The sequence below is a fragment of the Varroa jacobsoni genome, unplaced genomic scaffold (assembly GCF_002532875.2).
Source record: "Varroa jacobsoni isolate VJ856 unplaced genomic scaffold, vjacob_1.0 scaffold_1102, whole genome shotgun sequence".
NCBI classification, from domain to species: domain Eukaryota; kingdom Metazoa; phylum Arthropoda; class Arachnida; order Mesostigmata; family Varroidae; genus Varroa; species Varroa jacobsoni.
This window is the reverse complement of record NW_019214004.1, coordinates 24,365-40,236: the sequence shown is the minus strand read 5'-3', so window position 1 is coordinate 40,236 and position 15,872 is coordinate 24,365. Positions and strand designations below refer to the sequence as shown.

Genomic DNA, 15,872 nt, shown 5'->3' with positions numbered 1-15,872 from the left:
CGCTGACTCCCAAGGGATCATATCATGGCCATCAACTAAAATTTACAATCCGTATCTTTTTTCCAGAAGGTCCGTGTCGTACCATTTTGGGAAAAGAACTATAGATTCGTAGTCGCGCTTGGCTATCTCGTGCCTATTCTTGTGCGAGTCAATTTATGAGAAGACGTTGAGAACGTGTTTCTTGGAAAAATTGGCCTGTATGAAAAACAATACATATATACAAGAAGATAAATACTTCATTGAGTTATTTTGAAACGTAAAAGGCATAGAAAACTTACGTCACGCGTTCTATGTAACCAAAGTATTTTATTATTTAAGTAATAATTTACGTGCTAACTAGTCTAAAAGTTTAACTTTCCGAATCTCGTAGCATAAGTTTCGGAATAATTCGATGGAGTATGAATTTGTTTTGTATTTTATTAAATGGTTTCTGGCAGTCCTTGCCGAAAACTACAGCTACAGACGAATCGACTTAAGTGTATACATCTGACTATGCAGACAACTAATAAGGGGCAGTATGGGATTATACTAAAGCAGCGCGTTCAGTAGCTTCACTATGAGTATTATTTATATTTTGCTTATTATGCTGGCTATACTCGTTATCACGGACCGTAATGGCCTTCCTGTAAAATAATTCACGTACCACTTCTACGCTGCAGACAAAGATGGTTTTCGTTTTGCTATATAATACGCGGTAAACTTACATTACGCAATTACCGCGAACAAATCGTTGCCCTTTATGGAACTTCCTTCGATCACCAAGGTGGAAGTTCTTCTGACGCGAAACCACTCTCACCCACATCTTCAAAACTATCCTAAAGAAGTTTTCAGCTCACACGCTGGATTACCGCAGGCTCGTTTACTTCATTAATATTATCATCCTTCAGTGATTAATTTATATTGTAGTAAAGTTTACAGGATATTAGGAATTGCCCTTTGTCTACCGGTCACTAATCTTCTACTGGGACTATCAGTTTTGTTACTGTTCCTCTTATATTACGCACCCTTCCACAGTTGCATGTGAAATCTTTTCCAATAAAAATGCTGGCTCAAATAAATAACCATCCCCCTTGGCCAATCAGCTGTTCCTTGTTGGGCTGCTTGCCCTCTGTAATCAACCACTTCCATACATTAAACTCAACTAGATAGTTCATTAAAATAGGGCTTCAGTCAGCTCTTAGCCGATACTGTGAAATTTAATATTTCCTCATAGATTTTATAGTGAATAGATTAGAATTCAATATAAGTTCATGAAAAAAAAACTTTACAACGATCAGATTTAAATACAATGATAATGGAAATATTTAAAGCAAATGGCATAAACATGCAATTTGACAATAAAAAGTAACTAAAATGCCCGTGCGTAAATGCCTCGGATAACAGAGCTCGTCTTTAAATGTGCAGAACATTAAAAAAGACATAAATTATAAGGATCATAGAGGTGGAGTAACGGTTCTTCTGGTGAATCCTAATTTTTTAGAAAATAGCTCACCCTATGACTCAATCAAGAGTAATTAAGTCGAAGTCAGTATTGCTGAATAGTATTATCATTATTTTGGAACAGTGGTATAATAACACACTAATCACTGACTGTCGAGCACGTAATTAAAGTGGTTGCTGGGTTTCCTGCGGGCATGGACCTGTTGATACGGTTTTCTTGTCTATTGATCGATTTCGTCGAACACAGTTGACATTTTAATGTGCTATAGGTTGAAGTTTTTCCACAAAAAAAAAAGTTAATTTTTCTTCTTTTCGAATTATTTTTATACTAAAAGAATTTGTCTTAATTTTCGACAGCAATAAAAGCCACAATGCAATTCTTTGATAGAGACCTTCCCCAAAGGCATTAATACTTAGTAAAGAGGTTTGCCGGGCTATATTTCTGTGATAGGGCCTAACCCTGCCGGGAAGAGTTAGCTCGGCTGATTTCTTCCTTCAGAAAAATTCAACTGGATGTTGCCCTTTGCAGTTTCTTTTGCCCATATCGAAAAATACACGAAATAAAACAACTCAACCTTAACGCTTAATTCTAAAATAACCCTTATACTTTCGGGTTACTAAAAATGTTTGTTTTAGCTACTGCTAAAAATGATTGCTTATAGCTATCTCCTAACAATAAAATGGATAGAGCACAGCTTTACTTCAAGCCAGATTGTTGGACCAAGATATGGTCATTTTGTTGCTATCAGTCACCTGATTGAACTTCGATGCACGGCGGTCGTAGCGAATTAAATATTCGCCATTACATCATATTGTATAGGGGTAGAAGGACTCGAACTGGAATATCTGTTTTCTAGAAGCGCCCCGTGGACTGCGACCCAGGGATGAGCGCAACTTTTGACAATACGGACATACCAAAGGAAATCTGTAGAGGTTTCCTTTCGGTACTAATCTTCAATATTGTAACGACCCATCGTAATCGCATTTACATCAAGAGTAAGTGTATTGCTGTAACACTGGGCAGGGACGAGATGTAGTCTGTGAAACTGATTCCATAAGTCTAGAGTTAGACAACTGGTAGGAAGCAACATTTGTTCGAAGCTACAGAGTTGATAAACCCTGAACTGAACCTTGTTGACGTGACCACAAAGCCGTCTACTTTTGGACACTCGCTCTTTAAATCGACTAGTAGAAAATGCTTGCCCAAAGGCCAGCAGTCTCTTATGTGCAACATTTAAATCTATACAAATAAATAATGCCTGAGTAATAGTTGTCCTTACAATAAATACATTATTGGCTACAAACATAAATATACAGGTACCAGATCTCAACTTAAGCGTGCCAACGTTATCTTACCATGTTCCTTACCATCTTACTATAATGCTTGCGTGGGTCAAACGAAATACCACGTATAATGTTTCTTTACAACTTTCAACGACGGAATAACAAGACTATAAGTTTGTTAAATACGAATAGCAATTTTAATTGAACATTATGAGAGAAGCTATATCATATTTTGCAGGTACAATGAAACAAGATTAAACATAGCGATACAATGTTCTTACATTCTCATGAGTAGCTAATCAAATTGTTTATGCCAATAACATTCTGGAGTGTGTTTTAAACCTAGAAATTGTTTGTTTGATTTGGCTTATTAAAGTCTAGACAATATGATAGTTAGATTGCAGATAACACAGAAAATGGCCACAAAAGGTCACACTCTTTCTCGACGTTATTATGTCCATCTTGAAAAAAGGCTCCAGTATACCTATTTTAAATTTAATATAGGGGTCTTGCCTGGGCAACCATAATCGATCTCTTATCTAAGGTTTGCCTCGAGGTTGACGCGATCTGATAATGTAAGGCTCGGAGCATTTAGCTCTGTCGGGAAATTCCTATATAAACCTACTAATTTTCCTTAGCTGTCTTTAATGGAGTGCCTAAAGGTGATCTTTGTTTACTAGACGTTCCCCGTGCAAGTCCCACATGTTGTAAATAAACTTTTAGATGTATATATATATATATATCTAAAAGTTTATTTTATACATAGGGTATATAATATTGTATAAATAGGTGCTTTAACACAGAAAGGATGTCACAATCTTTCGTATAGATTTATCTGCACATTTTTTTGTCCAGAAAGCCTAGGTTGTGCCATCTTAGAAAAAAATATTATGGACTAACGATAGCGCTTGACTGTATCATGTCTGCTATAGAAAGAGCTTGAAGACGCATTTCTCAGTGAACCCAAGGCGATCTAGATTGTTATTGTTAGCCCTAACCGGTGTAAGACACATAGCTGCGTCAACGGGCTACTATATATATATCGATATTACAACCAACGGGGGCAACGATCATAGTGCATGGAGGAACATTCAAATAAACCGGAAAAGTCGCTAACTGTTTGGGTATAGGAACCATGGTGCCTTTGAGAAAGTTTAAGTTATCATACTGTCCGTAAGTCAAATCGCTTGTCCCTCTGATAGCTTATTGAATTACGTATTTGGCTGCTAATCTTAGGGTCACGTCGTGGTCCAAATTTGAGTATAGGCAAACTTCGTTTCATGCTGGAAGCTAGCCGTCTGGTGCTGGAAGCTAGCCGTTTGGTGCTGGAAGCTAGCCGTTTGGTGCTGGAAGCTAGCCGTTTGGTGCTGGAAGCTAGCCGTTTGGTGCTGGAAGCTAGCCGTTTGGTGCTGGAAGCTAGCCGTCTGGTAGAATACCTAAGCTACATATTTTAGTAAGTAAGTTTGTTGTGCTTTTGTCAAATTTCTGTTTGAAGCCTATTCCTTACCGCGACGAAGGGCATTTGGTCTTCTGTCAATTGTATTATCAATACATATGGTCTCTATCATATTGTACGGGGGTGTTCCGAAAAACTCACCTCTGAAAGGGTTTCATCATTACACGACAAGTGCATTTGCTTGACTCCATCCTAGTTAATTAGCGTTATTTTCATGAAAAAAAAATTTGATCCTAGCCTAAACGGAGAAATTTTCGGGTCAAAGAAGGAATCTAATAAAAATTCAAATTGAGATAACAATTTTTCAACGGATTTATACTTAATCCCATAGCGACCAGACTTTAAAGGGCATAACTTTCCACACTCGCATCACATACATTATGACCCTGCGTCAATTTTTTTATTAATCGAAATAAAGATTCACACTCAATCAATGAGTTTTTTTTTGTCGTTTTTAGTAAAAATCACAGCTACAAACGGATCTATTCGAATGTATCTACCTAAGTAATTGGGCACGAACACCAGTGGATACCGCATGTTAATTGAAACACAATATAAAAATTCTGAGTTTTTAAAACAGATATTCTTCATGTGTGAATATCAGTTATAACAAATTCATGCTCCGCGTTAACTGTGGCAGCAATCCTTGCGTATAGGAACAAGTTTACGCTCTAAAGCCGTTTATGATCTCTACCAGCCATTGTTTAGCTTATTGTTATTATCTATTATGAAACATGGAAGTTGAAATATGTAAGTTCAAATGTAAGGTGGCGTGCTGTTGGCCTAATGGAATCTTTTGTTATATTCACATCTGGACACGTCCTTTAAACCGTCGATTGGATGGAACTTTACGTAAATTTTGCCTAAATATATTGACTGATGTGAAGCATTATGTTACGTCATCAAAAATTATCTAACAAGTACCATATTGTAAAAGCACTTATTGTCAGATCAAATCACAAACGATCTTAGTAAATTATTCAATATAACTTCGAAAAATCTTCGAGTGCCCAAACTAATCGAATTTCCATAGAAAATCCATTTGCTGTACTCATGGGTGAGAAAAAGCCTTTTCATAGCCTAGGTGCCCACTTATAATACGTTTGTACAAAGATTATTATCTTATTTATTAAGGTGTTAAAAAGTGAGTAAATTCTAAATTCACTATTAAAAAAACAGGTGTTCAATAAATAATAGTTTTTGCACGTTATGTTATCAGCACGTTTAGTGTGCACGACACTCTTCTCGAAAAAGCTTCTCGAGACAGGCCGATTGCGAAGCTTACATAACAACAATTCTTCATAAAGGTTTTAGCTATTCCCAAGCTGAAGAAAGTGATAGCAGTGATACCTTGTCATTTAACAGACAAGCCAGCGCTGATGAGACACTTCTGTAAAATCACTGCTCGTATCAATACCCACTATGACAACGTAAGGATGAATCGATTGTGATGTTTTAGTTGTAAATACTGCCAGGCCTTGGGCCGAATATTCTAGTTACATATGAAGTTCTGTTGTTTCGTTTATGAAAGGTATCGATATATAAATCTGTATATAGCAATGAATGGTTCATATTCTATATATTCATATATCTAACATAGGAATCTTGTGTAAGCTTTGATATGCTTTACTGTACAGATACATTTTTTTTCTCACAATAACTTCTACGCAGCACGTATTTTAGACAATAATATTTGAATGATTATTGCGTAACTTCTAAAACGACCTTCGTATGTCTAGGCCATAAAGTCTCTGAGCGATTGTCATAGCAGAACATGATCTTCATAGCCTATCATAGCTGGCACGGAAGGCACGAAACAAAGCCACGTAACAATCTACTTAGTCAATAATCGTCACTATGCCAGATATTGCATGCATATATGGCAAGCAGTTAGTAGAAATATACATACATCTATAGTTGATCACAGACCAGTTATGCGGACTTTTCGCAAGTGTGTCCGTTACGCCTGCATCAGGACCGATAGCAATGAAGCGTTCACCACTAGCGGGTTCTATAGAGACATATCTAGTTCAATACGATGGGTGACCTACCTAGCTTCGTGCTCTTAGGCCAGCTTCAGAGGCAAAAAGCCGGCCGCTACCAATGGCTCGCCTGGTGCCAATTACCGCCTATGCGCCACGCATTGTCGATTTCTCCGGCACGACTCGTTGTCTTAAGTTAGCACCTTTGTGTATTAATTCATACGATGTAGTAAAATTTCAGTTGCGTAAATCCGAGATAGTAAACGCGCACAACGTATTTAAGACTGTATCTTCATTCACGGTGTGACGACTACGAGGTAACGGATATCGACTGCCGCGGTCTTATAGCTTGTGTTCGCGGGCCGCATTCAAAGCAGACCGTGCATAAACAAATAGAGTTTAATCGAATGGCTTTACACCAGTAAGTCACTCCTCTTTCTTTCGTGAAGATCGGCTCAGTCTACAAGGTACGAGTTGATGTATCGGGCCACAGTCGCCACCGTGACAATTTCAAGAAAACACTTTCGTAACCTTGCGCTCGGAAACCATGCCATTTATCTATATGGCAATTAACAACAGATAGCGAGGCTGATTTACTATTAGCAGAGATTGCTGACGATCGAGACTGTGTTTCAAAAGTAAAGGCTATATTTTGCAATCGCTATATAAATCACCCAGACGTACAATTCCCATTCATAGGGTACTCTGTTCATATGAGACTTCTTCGCACATATATGTACGTAGTCGCGCGCAGAACCTTCTCCTGTAATCTAATTACCGGTCGCTGTTAGGCTACAACCATTCGACACAACATACATCGTGTTGCAACTCTGGCGCTCAGCCCAGATAGATCAACCGGATGCTGGCCATGTAAAAAAATCTGAACCCAACTACAACTTGCAGCAAGAAGGCACAGAGGGCAAAAATAGAGCAAAAGATAAAATGTTTGCCGTTGTGGCGCATTTTAACAATTTGGGATTTAACACCGTGGTTTAACAGTTGGAATAGCATCTATGTCAGCCGGAAATCTATCTATTTCTTTTCAAATAGGAATACTATTTTTTCTCATTTCTAGGTTAATATTTTTTTACTGTAAATCTATCTTACTCTTTACATACATTTAGTAGGCAGAACTATTCATATATTTGTTGTTCTATAGATTTGTGCATAGGACATGAGTTTATGAAGGGATCATGAACACCTTTACGCGGTCCCATAAACAGATATGTATGTATAAGCGTTGAAATGTTCATATTTACTAATGGTGAAAGTAAGCTTCGGCGTTCTGATACAAACCTACAACAATTTTCAAATCGGTAATGAATTAAGAGCCAGTTTCTATTCCGCCCCTTCCAGCAACCTTGCACACTTTATTATGTATAAATATTAACTAATAGTTAGTGATATGAGTAAGTTATTAGGAAATTGGTCGAAGGCTTTTACGTCAATAATACTCGTCAGAAGTAGGTCAGTTCAAACATTCGAGTTGGATCATATTGTCGAGAGATACATTTTTGCGGAATGTTCTGGCTAGCTACATGTAGCTACTGCAAAGATCACGATTAAGTGTAACTTACATAATCAGACCTATAATCATTTACTCTTTGTACGGTGAAGTCTTAGCGTTACGCGGAGGTATCTAGATCCGATTCTATATAGCCAAACCCCTACATTTTTAGCTAGCAACGACGTTCTCAATGGGCGAGCAAAAGCGAATCACGTTAAAATCCATACTGTAAGACCAACAAAATAATACTATCGATGACATAGTCTGATTCCCGAATCAAACAACTAAATTTCGGACATCTTTAAAGTTTTCAGTAGATACAGCCCACAACACATGGATGCCCCTTTTAAACGTATGCCTTTGGCTGATACCCCATACCCCCCGGTGATTCAAATTCTGCATACAGCCAACTGAAACGACGGCAATATTATGACCACATAATGTCATTTAGGTCTGCAGCAGACATTTGTAGACCACGGTACTCGTAATACTTACTATTGGATACCGACGCCCAACGCTAACACAAGCGAATAACAGTATAAAAGCAAGTAATAATAACCCAGGTCATCTTTCTGTTTGTTGAAGCCTGAGCACTTCTCTCATTTTTAACCGTCTTAGAATATCTCGCAGTGTTAACATAGTCCTCCTTTGAGAGAATATTTTGTGGTTTAAGCTTCTGCGCGTCGATCCAAGTAGAGGCCAAACATCACGCACGATACTGTCGCCAACAAGCAATAAATTGCCACCTCAAAGGTGAACGAACACCCCACCCATCGTGTATTAGGCCACCCATAACAGGCCCGATAAGGCCGTTACATGCCATAAAAATACCTGAGATAAACCCGTGCATCCTGATATCATCAGAAAAACCTGATCAATGCATTTCGTGCAATGTCGAACAAGTGTACATCGCACTCATTCCTAAACCGAGAGGGCATTGCGCACTAAGCTGGAGCTTCAGCGTAACTTCTACTCCGGCAGTTTCCACTGGTCGCATAAGATACGAACCCAACGCCGCGAGTCGGGCCCCGTCATCCACAGAATATCGGCGGTCACCAACCCACTGGATGTACGAACCCCACGTGATCGACAAGATGACGTAGACGGTTGCACAGGTGAAAAAAACAGGTCCCATGTTGCTCTGCGAAATGCCGTATTTTTCCAGGTCGCCCAACAACGATGTTCGCTAGTGAAAGCGCATACGCTATCGCTATAAGATCGAAGATCAGCTGAGCGTCTAGCGCCCTCCGGTCTATGGTGGCAGCGAGCTCGGCGGCAATGATCGAATAGAAACAAGTTGAGCAGATCGATGCCCCGAGGGCCTCTATTAAGTTAGCAATGAAAAATGGGACTCGCGCTGGTACGTGGTAAAAGAAGCCCATAACGGCGAAAAAGCCTCCACAGGTAAGCATGCCTGTGACAAGGAAGATCTTCGAGAAAACTCCTGTAGACAGCATATAGCCAACTATCGGCGGTGAGGGAAAGCCAAGCGCTGTATATGTTGCGAATACGAGCCTGATCTGGAAATTTGTATTATCCTTCTGCCGAGCCTCTTCTGGATAGAAAGACGCAAGCACTCCGTATGTCTTCTGAGGCAGAGAGTCCTGAAATTATGGAGGACATTTGTGGTTAGATTACTGCGCCTTTAAGGACGTGTGTAGGTGCGCTTATTTAATTAAAAAAAAAAAAAGGGATGCTAACTTGATGATTCTAGATTATCGGTAATCTAACTGCTATAATATAAGATAATATTGTAATTAGCTATAATATAGCATTCCCCTGGTGAACAACAAGTGTCCAACTTTATATCAGTAGTAAAGTCCCGTAATAGTGGAAATAAATTGTGTTAGCTAATTGAAAAGATGGTACTTGTTTCTTTAACAACTTTGTAAATACAAGTTAACATAGGTTCAAGCCAAATATAGATTTTACAATGAATTTGCTGTTCTTTCATATTGATTGAGCCTATTTTACACTATGTGAGTAAAAGCAAAATCGAACCGCCGTCTTGTTCTTTGTTCTGTTTGTCGAAGTTAGCTATCAGTCCTTTAGATTATCAGTGTTTGAAAATTGTCTTCTTCTACGAACGACCACTTTCGCCAAAATTAGCCGTCTGCTACAATATATAGAACGAATATACGCCAAACGTTGCTCATATAGGGGTTGCGAATAGGATACAGTCTCTATTTCAATTTAGCCATCCTGGTAAATAATCTACAATAAAGCTGATCTCAGAATGAGATAATTTCTAGTATCGCTCACAGTGAACTAACGACATAGATCGCAGAGACAAGTCAACGGATCAAGAGTTTGCTTTGTGATGAAGTGAGATGACGGCAATATCGCGCGTAAACCTCGAGACGTTTAAGTAACGAACTCGTTTCGTTTTTTCACAAACTTCCGATCCATTAATTTCGATGCTCATGGATCGAAGTATCTAACTTACTTCAGTGGCTGACCATATGTTGGTGGTATTTTCCCAGTAAATTGTTTATCCACATAATGGCATGAATGTAATAGTGGAAAGATGCTCGAGTCGAACCGTGTTGAAATGAATAAGGCAAGAACGTTGACGTCACGCTGCATCTGTCATATCTTCCTACAAATAGTTCCTTACCGGTACCGCAAAAAGATTTAATTTTAATTAATTAATTTAAAAAGAGTTTAATTAAGCCGAATTAGGAGCAAAACACGACTACGCTCCATGTGACGTGCTATTGTGATCTCGCGGTTTAATAACACGGTTTCGAATAATTGTATCGTGGTCAAGGTTGGTAATTATTTTCTGCATTCTTGCTTTGTCGCGGTGCTACGGAATATCTAGGAAAGTAGGACAGGAGTGACCGAAACAGAAATATAATTTACGGAACCTGTTTAGATAGTTTATCCTCGCTGGAATATTATCTTACGGTATTTTGTTCTAATTGATCAGCCACTGCCAAAAAATGCGGCGCTGAGAAGTTCCAGCTTTTGCAAACTAGAGTTGAATATAATATGATTGAATTAAAGACGATTAAGTTTCTATTCGCTTCTGTTTATACTCTATCATAGCAATGCGATCCGCAAACCCTAAAGACTTGCTAGAGAGGTCTTCCTCGTGTTGTTTTTTCTGGTACCTTAGCCTTTAGACATCACTTCAAACCGCGGGCCTATCACGGCACGTAACGATGTGTGTCTACGCCAACGATTCGAACCTAGACCACCAGTGTTTGTAAGTTTAGCAGACAAACACTTAACTGACTACGCCAGCACCGAAACCAACCCTCCGAAGTAGCACAAAGTTCGTAAGAAAAGAAACCGAGATGTGCGACTCAGTTCGTTGTACTTAAATATATTGAATTTTGTCTACAGCCTTCGTTGGTTTGGATTGTAGAATCAATTCTGAAGCTTTTTTTCTCTTTTCAGTTTTTATCTAGATGGATGCTGTTATTTAGTCTGCTTGTTTAAAAAATAAACCCTGATAAAGCAGTTAGTGGCCGAAATCTATAACATGGTGTAAGAAACATCTAAGCCATAACTGACAGTTTTTGCAATAGCCACCGTGTTTTTATTTGCCTTCATAATAATGACAGGTTTTTTTTTATTTGTTTAATTAGCGTAATTGTACCGCACAGCTTGTAATAACCGTGTAACCACCGTGTCCTGTGTGTAAATTATTTTTTACGGTCAAAATAATGGTTTCGATACATTGGTTATTTCCTTGTACCGCTAGCATAGTAACAGCTATAGGCCAAGCTTGCCTTGTTAAGAAAATACTTCTTCTTTTTTATATGTCTAAATGTAAACGTGGTCGCTCTAATAACAAGACAAGCAAGAAGCTATCTAGAGCTCAAAACTATATACCGCGATAGTTTTCATGTCACAGATGCGGCCTATACATGGCTCAGATAAAATGATTTTCCTTGTGACTGCGTATTGAAGAATATCAACGCTAAAGAGCAACAACTTTCCAGGGGGGCAGGGGGAGGGGAGGGGAGGGGGGGGGGTAATCGTAAATCGTAGAACGAAAGGCCTTCGGTGGCCAGAGTTGTTCCTTGTAAAGGAACTCTCATCAAGTAGCGCTCCTCTTTCGCATCGTAACTGGCTGGTTCTATATAGGTTTCTGTATGTATATTCACTAAACATCCTGGCAGCAATCTTAAACCTAGACAATTAACACGGATTTTCGATGTTCCGATTTTTCAAGTATCAACAAATACGAACATTCTGAGTTATCAGAGCCAGCTGTCAACTATCACGCAGACATACAGACCAATTCTGTTGTAAGCCTGCTTCTTCTATCATAGAAGCAGATAGATTACAGAAAGCTTCCATTCGGTCCAACAAAGCATAAATATTTCACGGTAGTCGAAGAGAAGTAATTTATGATGAACACGGGTTGTGTTATAATTGAGTGCGTGATAAATACTCAATTCGGTACAAAATTGTGTGCTTTTTTTCGTTTTACCCACGTATCTGGCTACGAACTCTATCTGAGTAGGGCTGAAGTATAGATTCCCCAATTACGTGACGCTATGAGAAGACTGATTCACGTCCGTTACGAGACTACTATAGCTTGTGTTACTAGTGAGTGAAAAATGCACCGCAAAATTTTAATTTTTCAACATTGTAGTATAGTAGCATTATCGTGGTTTATATATTTGAAGATAAACCGTTTTATTCATATTCAATAAAAATCAATTGCTTTCTTTATTCAGGTATATCGTGGAGCCGTATGGATATGTCGCTCGTGCAAACTATATTTGCCTAATAAAACTCTGGCAAAATCGAGCCAGCAAATACTCGTAGGCCTAAATGAACCCACTGACTAGTACGGATGGCCGTACCATTTGACACTACCAGGCCTAGTTGCTTAAAAGCAGAGTAGTCTCGTATTTGTCGATCGTTTTCGTTGTCAAAGTGTGGTTCTACTTCAAAGTCTGTTTACGGCTTTAGCAATCCGAGCTCTCGATGTCCGGACTCAGTTCTTCGAAATGATGACTGGGCATTCGATCGAGTCTATGTCGTCGAGTCATGTTGATGTCTTGCTAGCAGGAGTCGAAGCGAAGATGGGGAAGTTAGCTAGCACCATGCGTTGACATTACTAGTATGGCATTACACGGTTAAGGCACTACCCATGGATAAGATATTTCCCAAAATATTGAATTTTATCATTACGCAGTGTTACGCCGGCTGATATGGGAAGTACTTAAAATTCGTGGTGCTGGATTTTCAGGCAATACTCAAGCGAACTTCGCATCAGTATGCCGCAGCTGCTACTTCGCCTCACTTATAACGCATTTAATCTTGTTGCTGGCAGGTTTCAGAGCTGGCGAAGAAACCGTCTTGAAGATCTAGATACAAACGACAGGGGTCGTTTAAGCAGATCAACAGCGTTCTTCACCGTACTATATTGGATCTTACCCAACAGTTTTAAGTCCAACGCCAATAGAAACAAGAAATAGCCAATAGGTTTACTTTTCCCACGCTTCTACACACATAATATATAATTATATATAGCATTGTTCTTAATTATTATATATGCAGTCTCTTTATTTATAGTACTAGATATATTGATGAGGCTACGATCGATACTAACACCGCTCCAGATAGTCAGACGACAATGCAGACTAATGAGCTGTCTCTCAATGGACTAGAAGACCTATGTTCGGTATCGAAATCAATTAAAGATAACGAGCTATATTTTTTTGATTAGATAAACTTTTACAAACGATGAACAGTCAGGTGCTACTTAATTTTAGGTGATAGCATCAGTTTGTAAACGGGACTATATGTATATACCTTGAGTACGTAAGTGAACTGCTAGGGTTTCACGACAGCGGATCCTACCTCTAGGGTAGTTCCAAAAATGTTTACAGTGAAAGGAAACATGAAAACCCAGCTTTCTTACACATAGTAGAGAATTCGGGTTTCAAAATCGCAGCCTTGTGAGTTCTACAACTGAGACTACGTGTGTCTAATTACGACTTTTGACCCATCCTGTGACACAAATCAACCATTATCTTATGCACGACCTTAGTCCTTAACCGTTAACTGTGACTATCTTTTAGGTCCGGATAATCCCTTGTTACATAACCCACATAAGACAAAACTACTGTGTTTTTTAAACTTAAAAACTGGGCATGATCTTAAATTTCAACTTTAGATTTTTGGGTCCGAGCGGGGCTTTGATTAATGACAGAGTTTTTATTCGTCAATTAAATCTTCCTCAGTGAATATCACGTTATAAGGTTTATCACGACGTTTGCTATTTGGTTGTGAAGGGAGAGTATGTTTCGAAATAGTTTTAAGCTGACCATTTTGTAAGCAAACACTTAACGCAGAAACGAGCATGTTTATATGAGCGCATCGTATGGCGTACTTTGACAAGACATCTATGTTATGAACCAGAAACTACTTAAACATGTCTAGATGTGTTTGAGCTTCGTTCTTCATGATAATGTTACCCATAAAGATTCTATCTGTGCCTGGTTCGATGTTGGTTGAGTATCGGTATCTTTAACTTACCACTGAAGATAAGTGATTTCTATACTTTTGCGTTCTTGTTGTTGATAATATGAAGTTAACTGCGCTAGAAAATCTCCTCATACCAAAAAATCATCAAAAATTCCCTCATAAAACTGATACTATGTAATCATTATAGATATAACTGGGCCATATAGAGATATCGTTCCAGGTGTCTTGACTACAGTTTTCCATCATTAAACCTAGAAAAGGAAGCGGTCATCAGTCTTTTTTTTTTTTTCGACTCCATTTCGACGTTTGATCAGTCGTCATTTTCGACACAATGAGCCGTACGCTGCAAGATTTTTGGCAACGGATGTTTTCTTTTATTTGTATTTATAACTAATCTTCCTCCCAAGATTACTGACAATTTTCTTATCTGTTTTCTTCTTATCTGTTTTGTCGCTCATATGTACATATATATAAAAGCGTATAGTAGCTTTAGAGTTAGGACTGACATAGTTTTGACGTAGGTAATTTAATTCATGTTAACCCGATCAATAAATTTTTCCTGCTGCTTTAGATTTCCCCTGATGCGATGTATGCTTTCTCTATTGTATAGATCATTGATCGCTACTACCTACGTCCAGAGTCCTCGAATGCGCGAAACTGTGCCCTGTATATACGTTCTTCGAAGCAGTTTTTCTAACTGCATAACACTAAAAAAACAAGATATTTTTTTCATCTGTTCAGATGACCATATGCACTGATAATTATCGTGTAAGATTGATTCTGATGCTTTTCAACTTGTTCTTCTTTTTTTTTTTTTTTTTTTTTTGTTTACAACCGACACAATACCAAATCAATTGAATGTGTTTAGAATATCATATGTGAGAAAAGAACAGTTATATCTTTTGGATGAAAATGAAGCTCAATCTATGTCTATTAAAATCACCCTGTTTAATCTTTTCGGAGTATTTCAAAATTTACAAGAGTACAAAAAAAAAAAAAAGAATTTAAAAATGTTTTTTTTTTGACAACAAAGGGATGTATTACCAAACTGGGCGTATCGCACATGAAGTATGTACGTCTGAGTCTACCCAAACCCAGATTTAAGTACATACCGTAGACGTCTCATATATGTAACGATGCGCATCGATTTTCATGGTTTAAACGAATCGATTTTTATTGTTCAACTATTGGCCATATAAACAAAACCATTTCACCAATAAACTTAACGTAACCTCTCTGATCGAATAAATAACCGACCTTACCCACCTGCGGTCAGACGCTTTGTGCTTCCTCAGTTGAACCCTGAACAAATCCGTCAGTTTAACTAGCACGCTTTATAACCCAGTTAGCAGTAGGCACACTTGTCGTACTATCAGCCGTAACGTTACTACCGCAACTTCGTTGGAAATACGGATCATTCGGAAAATACCACGAAATATCGTGCGGTTGAATGGTCCTTCATCGCTATGCAGTAAAGTCCGACACGATTCCAACTGTAGTGTCACTCTTTTAGCCGCGTCAAACATTTAACGAACAAATACACTGCTTTGTTCTTCTGGTTATGTCTTTTCCACATTTTTACTTTAGTTCGTTGTCATTTTTCTTTTGGCCAATCATCGTAGCCCATTGCCAGTACCGTTTCGAAAACCTTCCACTCTTTGCCCTCTTTCTACTACCAAGTTTGTTACAGGACGCGACCCATTCCCACCTGCCTCGACGCGGAGCTGAGACGGGTCATTTCGCTGAA

General features: G+C 38.6%; 1 long non-coding RNA gene across 1 annotated transcript; it reads right to left on the bottom strand.

Moving 5' to 3' along the window:
• Nucleotides 1-2,898: 2,898 nt before the first annotated feature.
• Nucleotides 2,899-15,501, bottom strand: LOC147752656 (uncharacterized). Its single transcript, XR_015313519.1, has 2 exons — nt 15,392-15,501; nt 2,899-9,273 (listed from the first exon to the last, which is right to left on the bottom strand). It is a non-coding gene; the product is annotated as an uncharacterized LOC147752656 (long non-coding RNA).
• Between the last annotated feature and the right edge of the window lie 371 nt (nt 15,502-15,872).